General features: G+C 45.1%; 1 long non-coding RNA gene across 2 annotated transcripts in view; it reads left to right on the top strand.

Moving 5' to 3' along the window:
- The first annotated feature begins 2,467 nt into the window (after positions 1–2,467).
- The window catches only part of LOC147121176 (uncharacterized), a 53,446-nt gene continuing 38,053 nt past the window's right edge, over positions 2,468–17,860 (top strand). Inside the window, exons 1-3 of one of the 2 annotated variants that reach the window (XR_015077501.1) lie at positions 2,468–2,531; positions 14,260–14,322; positions 14,921–15,061. This is a non-coding gene — a long non-coding RNA (uncharacterized LOC147121176). Of the gene's footprint in view, positions 2,532–14,259; positions 14,323–14,920; positions 15,062–17,860 lie in introns of those variants that run through there. The other variant, XR_015077502.1, reaches the window with a different exon arrangement.

Genomic DNA, 17,860 nt, shown 5'->3' with positions numbered 1-17,860 from the left:
GATACATGAGGGAAAACCTTTTCACGCAACAAGTGGTTAGGATTTGGAATGCATTGCCTGATAGGCTGGTGGATACAGAATCAATAGCAGCTTTCAAAAGGGAATTGGATGAATATTTGAAGGAGAAAAATTTGCAGGGCTATGGGGAAAGAGCAGGGCAGTGGGACCAACTGGATTGCTCTTCGAAAGAGCCGAAGCAGACTCAATGGGCCGAATGGCCTTCTTCTGTATGGTACTATTCCATGATCAGCAACGAGATAAATGACCAGCTAATTTTTAGTGATGTTGGTTGAGGGATTAATATGGGCCAGGATACCGAGAAGTTTTTACACCCACTTTAGAGGGCAGACAAGGCCTCGGTTTAACGTCTCATCCGAAAGACAGCACATCTGACAGTGCAGCAGTCCCTCAGTACTGCACTGGGGTGCCAGTCTAGATTTTGTGCTCAAGTCTCTGGAATGGAGCTTGAATCCACAACCTTCTGACTCAAAGACGAGAGTGCTACCACTGAGCCACGGCTGACACCTATGATATCAATACGTGTTAGGGTGCAGTCCCAGCCTGTTAGAACAGAATGCACCAGCTGCTGGAAGGGTTCATACAGCTCTGACTGTATGAAGAATGCAAAACATAACAGGGCTCGACACTAAATGTTATCTGTCAATGACCTTTTGTCAAATTTGGAGCTGTCAGATATTTGGCACTCTTTAGCTTCTTGAGGATCTCCTCTATGCAAGCCCAATTGAGTGAACATTCCTAGTAATGGGTCCATCATAAGGTCTGCATCCATGGACACGTGAGCTATCACATTTGGATAACAAGATGCAGAGCATACCATGTCTAATATGTACCTTTTCTACAACTGACTCCTGTTAGGCCTGGAACCTGTGATATCTGTGCTCACTCTTTTGAAAGGTTCATTAATAATGGGTTGGGGATGTAATGGAGCTTTGTCGAAGTCTTCCTGCCCAGTTTACCAGGACAGTGACATGAAGTTAAACTGTGTCTTTAGAGATGGTAGGCTAAGGTAGCCTTTTGTATATTTTACCCCTTACTATCCTGAGAGGGATATCATGGGCCACTTTAGTAAATCTTTTTGATATTCCTGTGGCATAACTATCTTCCAGTTCCTGACCCTCAACAAGTTTGAATTTGTAATATCAGACCAAAGGTCCATTCTCATAACTATACAATCCTGCTGGTTCAGGCTGTGTGTCTCTCGGTTAATTTTCTTGCATGTCTCCTAATGCAGGGTCAGTCTGCTGAGCCTCTGTTAATTCTTTCTTTAAAATTTATGGTTCTCTGTCATTTCAAGAGCATGATGGTCCTGTTTATCGTTCTCATTGGCTTTCAATTCCCATGGATCTCTCTGTTTGCATCTACGTTACTCTTTCTTTTCTTAAATTGCTTACACTGCGGGGGCTGCATTGATCTAAACAATCTCTCACAGGTGTTTCAAACTGACTCATTGCCCTCGATATTAACCCTTATCCCCCACGACAGATGGGAAAAGGTGGGTGGGGGTGGTAGTTAAACATAGAAACATAGAAGATAGGAGCAGGAGTAGGCCATTCGGCCCCTCGAGCCTGTTCTGCCATTTAATGAGATCATGGCTGATCATCCAAATTCAGTCCCTGTCCCTGCCTTCTCCCCATATCCCTTGATCCCTTTAGCCTTAAGAAATATATCTAACTCCTTCTTGAATATATTTAATGAATTGGCCTCTACTGCCTTCTGTGGTAGAGAATTCCACAGGTTCACCACTCTCTGGGTGAAGAAATTCCTCCTCATCTCTGTCCTAAATGGCTTACCCCTTATCTTTAGACTGTGACCCCTGGTTCTGAACTCCCCGGTCATCGGGAACATCCTTCCTGCGTCTAGTCTGTCTAGTCCTGTTAGAATTTTATAAGTTTCAATGAGATCCCCTCTCATTCTTCTAAACTCCAGCGAGTATAAGCCCAATCGACCCAATTGCTCCTCATACGTCATTCCTGCCATCCCAGGTATCAGTCTGGTGAATCTTCGCTGCACTCCCTCCATGGCAAGAACATCCTTCCTCAGATAAGGTGACCAAAACTGCACACAATACTCAAAGTGTGATCTCACCAAGGCCCTGTACAACCGCAGCAAGACATCCTTGCTCCTGTACTCAAATCCTCTCGCTATGAAGGCCAACAAACCATTTGCCTTCTTAACCGCCTGCTGCACCTGCATGCTTACCTTCAGCGACTGGTGCACAAGGACACCCAGGTCTCATTGCACTTCCCCTTCTCCCAATCTATTGCCGTTCAGACTTAAATACGGGGAACACGTTCCCAACAGGCTGCGCACGCCACCTTTTTTATGGCAGCGGATATTGAGGTGCCCAAGTATCCCATCGTGGAGTAGCGGGACAATTCGTTAACATATTTGAATCAGGCTCCCACAGTGCAATTGGGAGCCCGATTTAAAGTTCACTGCTGTTGCGCGGGTTTCCCAGGGGTCAGGATACCCGGCAGTGAAGGAAAGGCGGGAACTGTCGACTCCACAAGGTAAGTGCCTTTCTCAGCACTCCTTGTGGGCCAGGAGCAGCAGGAATGCCCTTCAAGGCCCTTCAAGGAAGCCTTCGGCCTCTCCCTCCCCAATTGCCAACCTCCCTCCCCCCTCCACATCGCGGCCTCTCTCCCTCCCAGTCCCGATTGCCGATCTTCCCCCCCTCCTGATTGCCGGGGACTACCCCCGGCTGCGGCCTCCTGCCGCTGGTGTCCCGTATTTGGCCCCGGCCGCCGCTCAGGCTGTCAATTTCGGCAGGACCTCCGCACCCCCGGCCTCAGTGGGCTCTTCGGTCATTTTCGGTCCCCCCCCACACCCTCCCCGTAAATATCAGGGCCATTCTTTCTTTCAGAGATTTTCCAACTGTTTCCCCAATTCTAACAGAACCGTTCATTTTATATTCCAAGTAAGATTTACTGGGATTTCTTGGATTTTAAATAGCTGGTCATTCAAATTTAACACAGAACCGTCAGTATTATGCAAAGTGGATTAATTACACAATATTGTTTATGTTTGAATTAGTCCTCTCTCCAGCCTACAACTGACCAAAGTTGCAACAATGTATCAAGATAAGCTTAGTATAGACATCTGGATTCCAGTTATTTTTTAATTGCTATGTACTACAACTGGACTTAAAGGAGCAGGCACCAAACCAAAACTAGAGAAAATACAGAAAATGCTGGGAACACTCAGCAGGTCAGGCAGCATTGGTCGAGAGTGAAACCGAATTAACGGGCTGGATTTTCATTCAGAAGTTGGGAAGGAGGCGGGACTACAACTTTCGGGTTGTAGTCCCGCCTCCATCAAGATGCGGCCAATCCACGCGATTTTCACTTGATTGACCTTGTTGAGCCCGCTGGGCGGGCTCAGCAGACCAATTAAGGACCACCCGGCAACAGGTGATGTCACAGACTGAAATTTCATCCGTGTTGACAGATGAAATATCAGTGTTTCACAGCTGTTTGAAGCTGTCAAACACTGATAGTCTTACTTCTAACCTGAGTCCTTCTACACAGACTCAGTTAGAAAACTCGCCGGCACTGAAAGCTGCAGGCTGTCACTTTTGACAGATCACAGCCGTTCTGCTTTCTGTGCCGGTTAGATGATGGACTCCCGAAACCTAGATGAAGGAAGGCTGTAAAGGTAAGTACAGGTAATTTAAACTTCTTTACACACTTTAGACACACCAAACACACTTACCTTTGCACTCATGCACCCATCACTCACCTGAACACTGACATCTCGACCCCTCCAAGTCCTTCAACCCGACGGCCCGACTCCTCTAACTTGGCATGGTTTGGAGCCGTCGGGAATCCCACACGACAACCTTCAAAATAGGGATTAGGCTAAAAACTGCCTGTTAACTACCTGTTAACAGGCAGTTAATTGGCACTAATCCCTTCCCACCTCGGGTCGGCGGGTCCCAGTGCGGGGCGGGTACCCACCTCCTTTGAAACTTACATGGAGGCGGGTTTTGGGCGGGATGGTGTCGGGACCCCCGAATTCGGGATTTTAGCCCCCCGCATGCCTAAAAGCCCGCCTCACGGCACACTGAAAATTAACCCCAACATTTCAGTCAATGACCTTTCATCAGAACTGATCGGTGAACCACAGACAAACACCATAGATGGCTAAAAACAGTCCTTTACACCATTCCTCCAGGGGTTCCAACAATCTTCCACCAATACTATGGTGGCTCGGCAAAACCACACGGCAATTGAGGGCCAGAGGCTCCAAAGCTCCTGTGGTCCCATTCTGCCATTGGGATGTAATTTCATCTTATCGTGTATCCTATTTATGATATTCGGTAGCGTTAACCTAAAGAAAAATTACATTTTCATGAGAAGCATATATTATTCCAGAAAGATTTCACAGGGAATTTCTTAAGTAGAAATAAATACGTGTTCTTGTTTTGTCATGAAAACTGGTTTTTGACATTGTTCTATTGACACATCTCTTAGGCAGGCAGCAGTCCCTTGGAACCAAGGATGACTTGCTTTCACATTAAAAATGAGTTCTCAGATGACTGATGAGTCCAATGCGGGACCTACAGTCTCTGTCACAGGTGGGGTAGACGGTGGTTGAAGGGGCGGGTGGGTGGGGTGCTTGGGTTGATGTGCGCTCCTTGTGCTGCTTGCACTTGGCTTCCGCTTGCTCCCGGCGAAGAGACTCAAGGTGTTCGGTGCCTTCCCAGATGCTTCTCCTCCACTTTGTGTGGTCTTGGGCCAGGGATCCCCAGGGGTCAGTGGGGATGTTGCACTTTTTCAAGGAGGCTTTGAGGGTGTCCTTGAAGCGTTTCCTCTGCCCACCTGGGGCTCTCTTGCTGTGTCAGAGCTCTGAGTAGAATGCTTGTTTTGGGAGTCTCGTATCGGGCATGCGGACGATGTGACCCGTCCATTGGAGCTGATTGAGTGTGGTCAAAGCTTCGATGCTGGGGATGTTGGCCTGAGCAAGAACACTGACGTTGGTGCGCCTATCCTGCCAATGGATTTGCAAGATCTTGCGGAGGCAGCATTGGTGGTACCTCTCCAGTGCTTTGAGATGCCTACTGTACATGGTCCATGTCTCTGAAGCATACAGGAGGGCGGGTATCACTACTGCTGTGTAGACCATGAGCTTAGTGCCGGGTTTGAGGTCCTGGTCTTCAAACACTCTCTTCCTCAGGCGACCGAAGGCTACACTGGCACACTGAAGGCAGTGTTGGACTTCATCGTCGACGTCTGCCCTTGTTGACAGTAGGCTCCCGAGGCATGGAAAGTGGCCCATGTTGTCCAAGGCCTTGTCGTGGATTTTGATAATCGGGGGGCAGTACTGTGTGGCAGGGGCAGGTTGGTAGAGGACCTTTGTCTTACGGATGTTTAGTGTAAGGCCCATGCTCTCGTACGCTTCGGTGAAGGTGTTGACGATGGTTTGGAGTTCGATCTCCAAGTGAGCGCAGACGCAAGCATCGTCTGCATACTGTAATTCGATGACAGAGGATGGGACGACCTTGGGTCTGGGGTGGAGGTGACAGAGGTTGAACAGTTTCCCATTTGTTCTGTAAATTAGCTCCACTCCAGCAGGGAGCTTATTGAGGGTGAGATGGGGCATTGCAGCAAGGAAGATCGAGAAGAGCGTTGGCGTGATGACACAGCCTTGCTTGACCCCGGTCCATACGTGAATTGGGTCTGTGGTGGAACCATTGGTCAGGATCACAGCTTGCATGTTGTCATGAAGCAGGCGGAGGATGGTGGCCAACTTTTGAAGGCAGCCGAATTTGAGGAGGACACGCCATAATCCCTCATGGTTGACAGTGTCAAAGGCCTTTGTGAGATCAAAGAAGGCCATGTATAGCGGTTGGTGCTGTTCCCTGCATTTCTCTTGTAATTGTGCCCCTTAGTGGGTGGGATCCGCATTGCGATTCTGGAAGGAGCTCTTCGGCCACTGGGAGAAGGCGATTGAGGAGGATTCTTGCAATGTCTTTCCCTGTGGCAGACAGCAGGCAAACTCCTCTGTAATTACCGCAATCGGACTTGTCGCCTTTCTTGAAGATGGTCACAATTACGGCATCCCTGAGATCCCCTGGCATGCTCTCCTCCTTCCAGATAAGAGAAATGAGTTCGTGAATTCGCGCCAGTAGTGCTTCTCCGCCATGCTTTAGTGCCTTGGCAGGGATTCCATCTGCTCCTGAGGCCTTGTTGTTCTTCAGTTGTCGGATGGCCTTTTCAACCTCATGCCGGGCTGGGGTTGTGCTGAGATGGTGGCGGGTAGCATGCTGCGGATGGAGTTGAGGACACTCGCGTTGAAGACAGAGTCTCGGTTAAGGAGATCTTCGAAGTGCTCCTTCCAGCAGGCACTGACTGCCTCTCTGTCCTTGATGAATACCTCTCTGTTCTTAGCCCGCAGTGGGGTAGGACCTTGGGTGCTTGGGCCGTAGATGGTCCTAACAGCGCTAAAGAATCCACGCACGTCGTGGTTGTCGGCTAGCTGCTGGATCTCCTGCACTTTCTCCACCCACCATCTGTTCTTTAGGTCGCGAGTTTTTTGTTGGACCTCGGCCTTCAGGCGTCTGTAGAGCTGCTTTCTTGCTCTCGAATTGTGTTGCTGTTTCCAGATCAGGAATGCCTTGCACTTGTGGCTTATTAGCTCCTGGATTTCCTGGTCATTCCCGTCGAACCAGTCTTGGTGTTTCCTGGTCGAGTGACCGAGCGTCTCTTCACAGGTGCTGATTATGGAGGCCTTGAGTGCAGACCAGGCGCTGTGGACACTCTGTGTCTCTGCATCACTGGGAGTTGCCAGGTTGTTTGTGAGGCGTAAGCTGAATAGGGCTTTCTTAGCGGGGTCTTTGAGTGCTCCAGCATTGATTTTCCTGCGGCATTGTTTCTGTTGCCGCCGCTGTTTTGGGGCTACATTGATGGAGATGACAGAGCGGATTAGGCGGTTGTCTGTCCAGGAGTCGTCAGCTCTTGTCATGGTGCGGGTGATGCGGACATCCTTGCGGTCCCTCGCTCGGACGATGATGTAGTCCAGCAGATTCCAGTGCTTGGAGCGAGGGTGCTGCCATGAAGCCTTGTACTTGTCTCTCTGACGGAACAAGGTGTTGGTTATGACAAGGGGCCATGTGTGTGCTAGGCCGTTGTAGCAGAGCCTGGTCTCCACTCGTCTTGAATACCCTTGCATTGGACCAAGACCTTGCTCTGTCAAGCCCCTGTGGTAGCTGGTGGGCAACAGCCACCCCACGTTAAAAGAATTCACGCACAGGCATCTTCCACCCTCTAAAATGAAGTTCGGGACCTGGAATGTCAGGACCCTCATGGACAACCCCAACAGTGACAGATCGGAACGCCGTACTGCTATCGTTGCCCGGGAGCTCAGATGTTTCGACATTGACATCGCCGCCCTAAGTGAGACCCAGCGGGCAGGGGAAGGCCAGTTCAAGGAGCAAGGTGGTGGCTTCACCTGAACCTGAAGAAGTACACTGCCTCCATGGGGTAGGCTTCGCCATAAAAAATGAACTAGTTGGGCGTCTCAGAGACTCTCCTAGCGGTATAAACGAACGCCTCATGATTCTTCGGCTCACCCTAGCCCGGAACCAGTGCACTATGGTCATCAGTGCGTACGCCCCAACGCTGGGAGCCACAAACGAGACCAAAGAGGAATTATACTCGAGACGAGACCAAAGAGGAATTGACACATAATCAGCTCTTTTCAAATTTTGTTTTCAATTCCTGTGATCACAGGATCATTACGTTAGTGTAAGGAGTCTCCTGACACAATACAAAACTTAGGACTCCTTTATTTCTGATAATGAAAGCTCAGTTTCTCTGCAGTTTAACTTTTATGATGAACAACGCAAATTATTTTAGAGATTTTTTTAAGTAACAAGGATATGCGGAATAAAATCTGTCACTTTAAAGAAAATCTGGGAAAAACTCCATTATTTCTAAAGGAATTATTTGTACACAACTTGGAAACAGTTAGAGATCAAGAAATTGAAGTCAAAGCCAAATTTACACATGAGCACACAATGGTGTGGCATTTCCACCACATAGTAGAGAATAACTTTCAAAAATACTAAGGGGGAAAAATTCAGCATCGCCCTGTTTGGGGCGCCCTTATCAGCCGTGCGCAAAGTTTAGCGCCTGGCGCTAATTATCGCCTCCAACAGCAAACTTGGCTTTTATCGCCCCTGGAGGTGATTGAAGCGCTAAATCAGGCGCTTCACACCTGTCTTAAAGCGCAAAGGCCGAGGAGCGAGGTGCTACCTCACAGCGCTGGTGAAGCAAGGAAGGGCAAATCAAAATAAACTTGCAAAGTGCTGCTCAGTACTCAAATCTCCTTCACACAGCGTTGGATCTCCCCAGAAGTCTCTCTCTCTCTCTCTCTGAGTGCGTGGTGCAAAAATGTCACCGACAAAAAAAGGCAGGAAGCGGTCGCCTTTAAATACCGCTCCCCTAGTCCCTTTCTGACAGCATAACGCTCCCCTCAACCTGTCGTTGCTAGCGGCAGGCGGTAAGGCAGGGGGCGCCACTCAATATCCGGTCCGGGGCGCTAACGGGGCGTTGCGCACTCGACTGACGTCACAATCTGCCGGTGCAGGAGATCGTGGCGGTAGTGTTTAGCGCCGCCGCAAAATGTCTAGTTAATTTCACGAGCGGCGCAAACATCACCGTGCCCGGGCGCTAGTTGCTTTGCGCCCCATTAGTGCCCTCTTAAGGCGCTAACGGGTGGCACAACAACTGAATTTTTCCCCCTAAAGCTTTTTCTGCTAAAGAGCTGATGATACATTTAATCAAATAGAAGGCCTTGAACAAACTTTGAACTGTCAATGGAGATAACACTAAAAGGATAGATCAACCTGCAAAAGGGACAAATCAGCGTTTTCCAATATCACAGCTATCATTGAGTCTACAATAAATTTCACAGAAATTCTTACTTTAAACAATTTCAAACATGAAGCAGGCCACACCTCTTGAACAGTTAAAAAACTATGGCCTAGAAATTCAGCCACACAGGACCTGTATTTCAGGCGCTAAAAGGCCTCCTAACTCCTAAGACACCAATACGGTGGGCAGGAAGCGCACACACGGTCAGAAGTGCGCCATATTAGGAAAGGTAGAAGCGCTGGCGGCAGGAGCACATCAGGAACATTTTAATTATAGAATAATGTATGTAAATTAGAGTCCTCCGCGTCTTGCAGGACCCGTTTCCAATTTTGGAATGCCCTAACCGCCTCACTTGCCATGTGCTGAACTCGCTCAGCACAATGTGGCGCTAACAGGCAGGAAGCCCCCATACTTACCTGCAAGTTGAGCCAGGAAGAGCAGGAGAGTACCTCCCAACCACATGTCAAAAAAAGGTGCTTATCCCCACCCCACCCATCGTTGCCGCTTCCCCCTGACCACCAATCGCACCTCAGTCCAAGGCCCGATCTCTCCCCAGCTTAAACCCAGCAGTAAATTCAATAATCCCAGCTCAAACCCACAGTAAATTCAATAATCCCAGTTCAAACCCAGCAGAAAATTCAATAACCCCAGCTCAAACCCAGCAGTAAATTCAATAATCCCAGCTCAAACCCAGCAGAAAATTCAATAAACCCAGCTCAAACACAGCAGTAAATTCAGTAATTCCAGCTCAAACTCAGTAGTAAATTCAATAATCCCAGCTCAACCCCAGCAGAAAATTCAATAAACCCAGCTCAAACACAGCAGTAAATTCAGTAATTCCAGCTCAAACTCAGTAGTCAATTCAATAATCCCAGCTCAAACCCAGCAGTAAATTCAATAATCCCAGTTCAAACCCAGCACTATATCCATGGTGGTGCGTTCATGCGCCATTGCCTCCACCACGGCAGTGCTGATGTTAGAGATGGACTCCTCCATTCTATCCACACTCGCAATAACCCTGGAGGCAAACCCTTCCAGAGACTCCTGCACTTGTTCCTGTATTTCCCGAGGTATAGCATCTGCATGCAGCTCAGCAGAGCTAGGAAAGTCCTGTGACCTCCGCCAAGGACTCTCCACTGCTGTTGCTGTCTCCACCATCTGCTGATGCTCACTTGTGTGCTGTGATAGACCAGGTGGCAACACTACTCTAACTCGTGATGGTCCCACTGAGGTGTGCATTGCTGCGCTGGTGCTGGGTGCACTGAGTCTTGGTGACGCTGCTCCCTCAGAGGCTTCAGGTTCCTCTGAGGAGATGTCCGGCTCTTCGTCCTGGACCGTGGGGAGGGGGGCGCTCGATGATCCTGTGGGAGAGTAAAGGCATGATTTAGACATCTGATATTGATGTAGCAGACACATCCTTTTGAGCAGATGATACAACACGATTCTCTATGAACATCATATGCCATTGCAGTCAATCACTAAATGTCAATGAGAGGAATGAAACACTATTATGTCACCAGCTTCCTCTAGTGTGCCCGTCTCTCCATCGCCCACTTCCAGGTCCTCGCCACCTCCAACAATTTCGTATGCAGACTCCTCAGCACTTGTCAATGTTGCTAGGGTAGTTGTTCCTCCTCCAGTCAGTGCTCTCTCCCTCTTATTGTGGGCTATCTTTTCCTGCAAGGAGGGACACAAGTGGAGTTTCAACCACAGTGATGGAGTGAGTGTGAAGAATCCCTACCATAGAAGCTTTGAGGGAGACCAAGATGGGGTAAGTTGCCAAGAGGAAGCGAGCTCCCTGTGCGTTGTTAGTTATTGTCACTGCATGACAGGGAGAGCGAGTCTAAGGGGTGCATAGGCAGGATGCTGAAGTGATTCAGTACAGAGACAGAGATGGATAGGTAAAGGTGCAAGGGAAGTAAGGGTAAGGTGGTATGTGGGGGAGCAGGCTTACAAAGCAGAGTGCTGGTGATGAGAAGGGAAGCAGATTGAAGGCAAATGAGATGGGATACTCACTTTTGATGTTCGCACAAGATCATTAAACCTTTTTCGGCACTGGATCCAGGAGCGTGAACAACTGAACTTTTCATTCACCTCCTCAGCAATGCGCAGCCAGGCTGCCTTGGTCTGCTGAGGAGGCTTCCTACGGCCATCAGGAGGGAAGAGAATCCCCCTGCGCCCTCTTACAGCATCCACAAGAGCATGGAGGGACTCATCATTAAATAGAGGAGCTGCCTTGCCTCTGGAAGAAGTCATTGTGGATGGAGCAATCTCACTGAGTATCAGAATGCAGAAGAGAAAGGCTTAGGCTGAATGGCAGCTTTAAAACCAGCTGCTATGATGACGTCATCAGAGGCGGCCCGCCGACCCGATCGCACTCATTGGACCGGCCAGCGCGCCCCAATGAAATCAACAAGCTGATTAAATCAAAATCGGACATCAGCAGTTGATCCCGCCGGAAGCGGCTCCAGAACCTGCCCACCGCGCAACCCGACTCCAACCCGCATCGGAAATAAAAATCAAGCCCTAAGCGCCTCTGATAGTACTGGTGTCAGGTAATTTACACCTCAAGGTTGCTTTTGAAAGCACTGTTGCCATCAACAGCAATTCTGTAAGGCAAAGTAGACATCTTGACTCAATTTATGATTTCCTCTCTTAGGAAGTGTTTTTCCTATCAGTAGGTTGGCTTAGATCCCTCATTGCATGGGGAGAATTAAGAGCATGTACTAGTGCTCCATGGTGAGTAACTCAGTACACCAGCACATCAAGCTATTATTTGTCATTATTATACCTTCCACAGAATCCTAAGAATATCTCAGATAATAGAAGCATCTTTGCAGAGAAAAACCACATGGCAAACAACCTTTATTCAACTCTTCCTATTAAACAGCTGTATGACAATTGCAATCAATTATTTTGTGCATACAAGGACTATTCAAGATGACTAGATTAATTTACTATTTATTCAACTGACATTTAATTTCTGGTACTGCAAAAAAAAACTGTAACTGAACTTAATCACCCTAAAAATTATTAGATTCAGTCATCTTTACAGTAAAGTAGCTCTCTGCTCTGCAATGGGTGGTTTGCAAATTAATTACTAAATCATCACTAAAGGCCTGTTCTATTTCCTGCCAGTTTCTACATCAGTTGTCCACCTACATTGCTGGTGGGAACAACGCATAACACCTGGTAAAAATGCAACAGCTGATATCATAACTTACTTTACATCTCAATTTTAAAAGTTCAATTTTGTCTGCCTTGCAGCACAGAACCAGAACTGCTAACAATCATTTTACCCAGTCTCAGTGATGTGATTTACCATATTCAAAATGCATGTGAAATACAGATATTAAGAATTTTCAGGCATCTGGTATATCCCGAACATGCTCCTAAACCTTGCAATCAGGAGGCGGAAAGGAGAATCTATCTGGGTTACTTTTGTATTAATCATTGTTCATTGGATGTTAATATATATTTTAGACATTTGAATTCACAGATGCTAATTAATAAAAGCAGAAAATCCACTGTGATTTTCTTTGAAATAAAAACAATTTCCATGAATTTTTCAGAAACATTTTGTGCATTGAAGTCTTGTTTAGTACTAGGTCATTCTACACTGCTAGGTCACTTTATCGTGTACACCTGAAATCTGATCACCTACTCTAGCTCATAAAGATTTATAAATCATTTACCTTGCAGTACAAGGCATACTTGCCAGTAAAAATCACAATCGCTTTCATAGACTTTCAAAAAAGAAGTACATGTACATTATTATTATATATACATGGGTGCAACAAGTTGTATCTTGCCTTTTGGTCAAAGAACATAATTACTGTTTGCAATGTAATAAGTATTTTTGATTTTAGAGGAGGAGGTTATTGACCCAAGACTGATGAACTTTTGAACCATATCTTCCCTCGGGTCAAATGTTCAGCCAGATAAAATTCAATACATTATATCTAAATTGCATAAAATTGCTGGAAGTCCAAATGTAACCCCTAGCATCAGTTAATACAATCCTACTTGCTGACAGTCATTCTGTGTTTTTTCACTGAACGTTACGCCAAGCAGCTTTCATTCCCAGATTTAACTGTTTAAACTCACTAATCATAAAATATTACAGAAGAGAAGAAACCCATTGTGCCTGTGCAAACTCTCAAAAGAGCTAACCCACTTAGTCCCAGTCTTTTAATTATTTTCAAATATTTATCCACTTCCCTTTTAAAAGCAATTATGAATTCTGCTTCCATCACTGTTTCTGGTCGGGATTTCCATGTCACAAGAGTAAATGATAATTATCATAAGGAAGGTCATTTGGCCCATCCAGAGAGATCCTATTATCTTCCCTTGTAACATCCAATTGTTTCTTAAACGATTCCAGGGTATTTGCCTCCACTACTTTATCTTGGAGCCCATTCCACAGGCTCATCACTCTTTGTGTGAAGAAGAATTTCCCTATATCAGTCCTAAAATTACCTTTATTAGTTTGAACCTATGTCCTCTCGTTCTATTTCCACAGTTTAATTTAAAGTAATATTATGGATTAACTTTTTCTATACCCTTAAAAATCTTGTATACCTTGATAAGATTATCACTCCGATTCCAGTCTGAAAAGCCCATTTCTCCAGTCTTTCCTCATAACTCAGACCACAGACACTCAGGATTAGCCTCATGGCTTTTCTCTGCATTGCCTCTAGTGCTTGAATGTCTCTCTTGTTTCTTGGTGACCAGAACTGGATGCATTATTAAAAGTGTGCTCCGAGTACTGTAAAGTTTGATCATAAGCTGCTTTGACTTACATTGGCTATGTAGTTCAACATCCCATTGAATTTATTGATTTCTGCTCTACAGCGGTTCAATATGTTTAGCGTTGAATCTACTAGAATTCCTAGGTCTCTTTGAGCTTCATCCTTAGCTATTTTAACACCAATCATGGAGTACATCTGTCATAGTCGGAGTCATCTCCGTGAATAAAGGCTCGAGACCCATGAGTCAGATCAATTTGACAGATTGTTTTGGACAGTGCAAATGATTAATACAAGCAAGCGATATGTCTATACACTCAGCAGAGACTCATTGAAGGCTAGGAGCATCACCAGTCGAGGTTGTTCCTAACGCTGAGTTCACCTGACAGAGGGTTTTACATATTGATACATTTCTTGAAACACACCTAGCTGTACAGTTTATTTGTCTGCAGTTGTCACTCATACTGACTTAGTAGATGTCACATGATTGGTTTTGGTGTGAAACCATGGGAACTAAGAGCCCCAATTCATATCTGTACTTCTCAAGGATACGTTCCTTACATTGTTAGGCTGAGCTCATCCCTATTCTCTTAATAATTTTCCATTCTCCTTAGGTCGATAATCACTCCTGTGAAGCACCTTGGGATGTTTTACTACGTTAAAGGCATTATATAAATGTGAGTTGTTGTTGTTAGTTTATTACAATCATGTTTTATTAACTTAATTGAGTCTCTCCATTGTTCATTTTAAATTTAGTTTACATTGTGCTTAACCATAGATTGTCATGTCTGCTTCCACTTCTGCTTTCTTAGTCTTATCTTCCTTTTCTAACTGGTTGGCTCAAGAGTGTGTTTCCTATCTACATTGTGTCAGGAAAAAGCAGTTATGTGTACATGTCTAGTTGAGTTTGGTTAATGGATTCCCTTTACTAACTCACCCATCTTGCTCTATGTTCATGCCAGGCCATTTAACCTGTCCTGATACACTCTGTCATCTATGTTTTCTTCTTATATGTCTCACTTTAAAATTGTCTGTATTAAACTTCTTCTGCCATTGTTTTGCCCACTTACATATCTTGTCCTCAGTCTGTAATTTCTGAGCTGCCTTTACCAACTCCACTGCTGTTTTTAGTTGGTATCGTGTCCTAACAATGTTCTGCACCAGTTCCACTGCTCCTTTTCATTGTTATCATGACATAAAAGCCTATGTAAAAAAAAGTTGTACTAACTTTTCCCTTTATTTTTTTGATGATGATCTTAAATTTATGCCCTCTAGTTACCAACTCACCAACCATTGAAAATAACCTTATCAAAGACCTTCATAATTTGAGCAGCAATATCAGATTTCCTCTTAACCTTCTTTGTTCTAATGAAAAGAACCCCAGTTTGTATGGTCTCTTATAATTAAAACCACTTATCTTTGGCATTGTCTTAGTCTATATTTGAGTGGTGAGTTCTTTTTCTAAAATTTAATTTCTCCTTTCTGGAATAAAAAATATAAAATTAGGGAGTTGAGGTAGAATAGAGTCATGACAATTGGGTAGAGTTCCCATGAGAAGAGTAATATAGTGGACTAATTAGCAGGAAAATTATTTAAGCAAACTGTATAAGTTGGTTAAGCAGGCAGTTGGATATGGTTTTGGAAAGACAATAGATGTGGGGATGTGCTGAGGAGAGTAGATGGGATCAATCTATCAGAAAGAGGAGCTTGTTGGGTCTAATGGGTTGTTTTTTTACTCCTAAGAATTCTTATGTATGCAAAGTACAAGATTTATTCAAATACTTTTGCTCAAATTGAACAAGGATTTCATTTGAACCCTTTGGATAATGAACAACCATTCCAGCTTTCAAAATATTCCTATATTTTCATAGATTGGGGTAAATTCTCTTTTTTATATGGTGATGTAGGTCCATTACACAGATTTATGAAGTTTGTTAAATATGTTATCCAGGAGTTAAAAGGGAGTTAACAGGAGTTAAGAGTGGATTAGAAGTTGATGATTGGTAAGTGACCTTTTCACTGAAGCTCCAACAATCCATTTCTGGATTGGTTTTCCCACTCTTCCCCCACCGCCCACTAATAAAAAAGCTCCCTTTTAAAAAATTTTAGTAAAGGAGAAAGGTATGAGACCTAAAGGGAAGAAGTGAAGCACTGAAGGGATGTTTGGCCTGAAGCTATAGGACCACAACTGGTAAGTGCAAGGCATTTTGCAATAGTGTGCTATCTAATTGTGTGAGTTTCTACTCTCTATTTTACAAAGTGCAGTAAAGCAGTAAAAACAGAGGGAGGGACTGTGGACGGTGCTTGCTTTAAATTGGTGTAATCCACAGCATTGTTTATGGTTAGATTCACTGGCTCCAACATTCCTGGGGTTCGCTCAATAACCCCATTGGGAGGTTGAATGAAGTGTGGGGAAAGATTAAACTAATATGGCAGGAGGGAAAAGCAAGGAAGTAAAATACACAGCTTGGAAGGGAAAGTACGCTTTGGGTGTATAGGGAATAGGAGGCAGAAAGATTGAAAGAAGTTTAACAGGACAAGACGATAAAAAAAGCAAAGATCAGGATCTGGGAAGGCAAGAAAAGGAAAATTTGCCAAACCAAGAGAATCCAAAACAAAATGTATTTAGACATTAATACACAGAATATTAAAAACAAAACTGGCAAACTAGAATCATTGATTAAAATTGAAAATGATAATAGCAGCAGTAACCGAAACATGGGCACAGGCACATTGGGCCTTTCATGCTGGAAGAAAGAAAGGGAGGAGGAGTAACGGTATAAATTAGAGACAATATCATAAAGCAAGAGCATAAGGATTTAAATAGAGAATTGGCCCAAACAGGATTCCTTTGAATTAAGCCGAGGAATAGCAAGCTTACTGGGACCAAATTTTTAGCCCATCAAATAGTAGAAACACAACAGAAGATGACATTTCTAGATAAGCTAGTAATAGCAACAGTCAAAATTGTAGAATTTAATTATCTAAAAATAGACTGAGCTGGAGGAAATGTTTGCAATGAGAATTTTTTTTTTTTGCAGTGTGTCTGGAATGTTTTTTTTAGTCAATATAGTGCTGCCCCAACAGGAAAGAAGTACTATTTGACCTGGTTCTGGCTAATGAAAGGGAGCAAGTAGGTGATCTGAAAGTAGGGAAACATTTGGGAACCAGTGATCACAATGTAATTAGGTTCAGTGTAAGAGTAAAAATGGAAACAGAATAGTTGAGGACAAGGGTACCCGAGTGGAAAAAAGCAAATGATACTGAGATAAAAGGGGCTTTACCTCGATCAAATGGAAGAAAAAATAGGTAAGATGGGATCCTCCAAGTATCTATCCTTGGTCCCCTCCTATTTCTCATCTACATGCTGCCCCTTGGCGATATCATCCGAAAACACAGCATCAGTTTCCACATGTACGCTGACGACACCCAGCTCTACCTCACCACCACTTCTCTCGACACCTCCATGGTCTCTAAATTGTCAGACTGCTTGTCCGACATCCAGTACTGGATAAGCAGAAATGTTCTCCAATTAAATATTGGGAAGACCAAAGCCATTGTCTTCACTCCCCGCCACAAACTCTATTCCCTAGCCACTGACTCCATCCCTCTCCCTAGCATTTGTCTGAGTCTGAACCAGACTGTTCGCAACCTTGGTGTCATATTTGACCATGAAATGAGCTTCCGACCACATATCCACGGCATAACTAAGACCGTCTGTTTCCACCTCCGTAACATTGCCCATCTCCGCCCCTGCCTCAGCTCATCTGCTGCTGAAACCCTCATCCATACCTTTGTTACCTCTAGACTTGACTATTCCAATGCACTCCTGGATGGCCTCCCACATTCTACCCTACGTAAACGTGAGGTCATCCAAAACTCAGCTACCCGTGTCCTAACTCGCACCAAGTCCCATTCACCCATCACCCCTGTGCTCGCTGACCTCCACTGGCTCCCAGTTAAGCAACGCCTCAATTTCAAAATTCTCATCCTTGTTTTCAAATCCCTCCATGGCCTCGCCCCTTCCTATCTCTTTAATCTCCTTCAGCCCCACAACCCCCAGAGATATCTGCACTCCTCTAATTCTGGCCTCTTGAGCATCCCTGATTATAATCGCTCAACCATCAGTGGCTGTGCCTTCAGCTGCCTAGGCCCTAAGTGCTGGAATTCCCTCCCTAAGCCTCTCTGCCTCTCTACCTCTCTTTCCTCCTTTAA

This window comes from Somniosus microcephalus, chromosome 3, assembly GCF_052327205.1.
Source record: "Somniosus microcephalus isolate GS21.2 chromosome 3, FLI_Smic_1.0, whole genome shotgun sequence".
In the NCBI taxonomy this organism is placed as follows: domain Eukaryota; kingdom Metazoa; phylum Chordata; class Chondrichthyes; order Squaliformes; family Somniosidae; genus Somniosus; species Somniosus microcephalus.
This window is presented reverse-complemented; position numbering and strand designations above follow the sequence as displayed.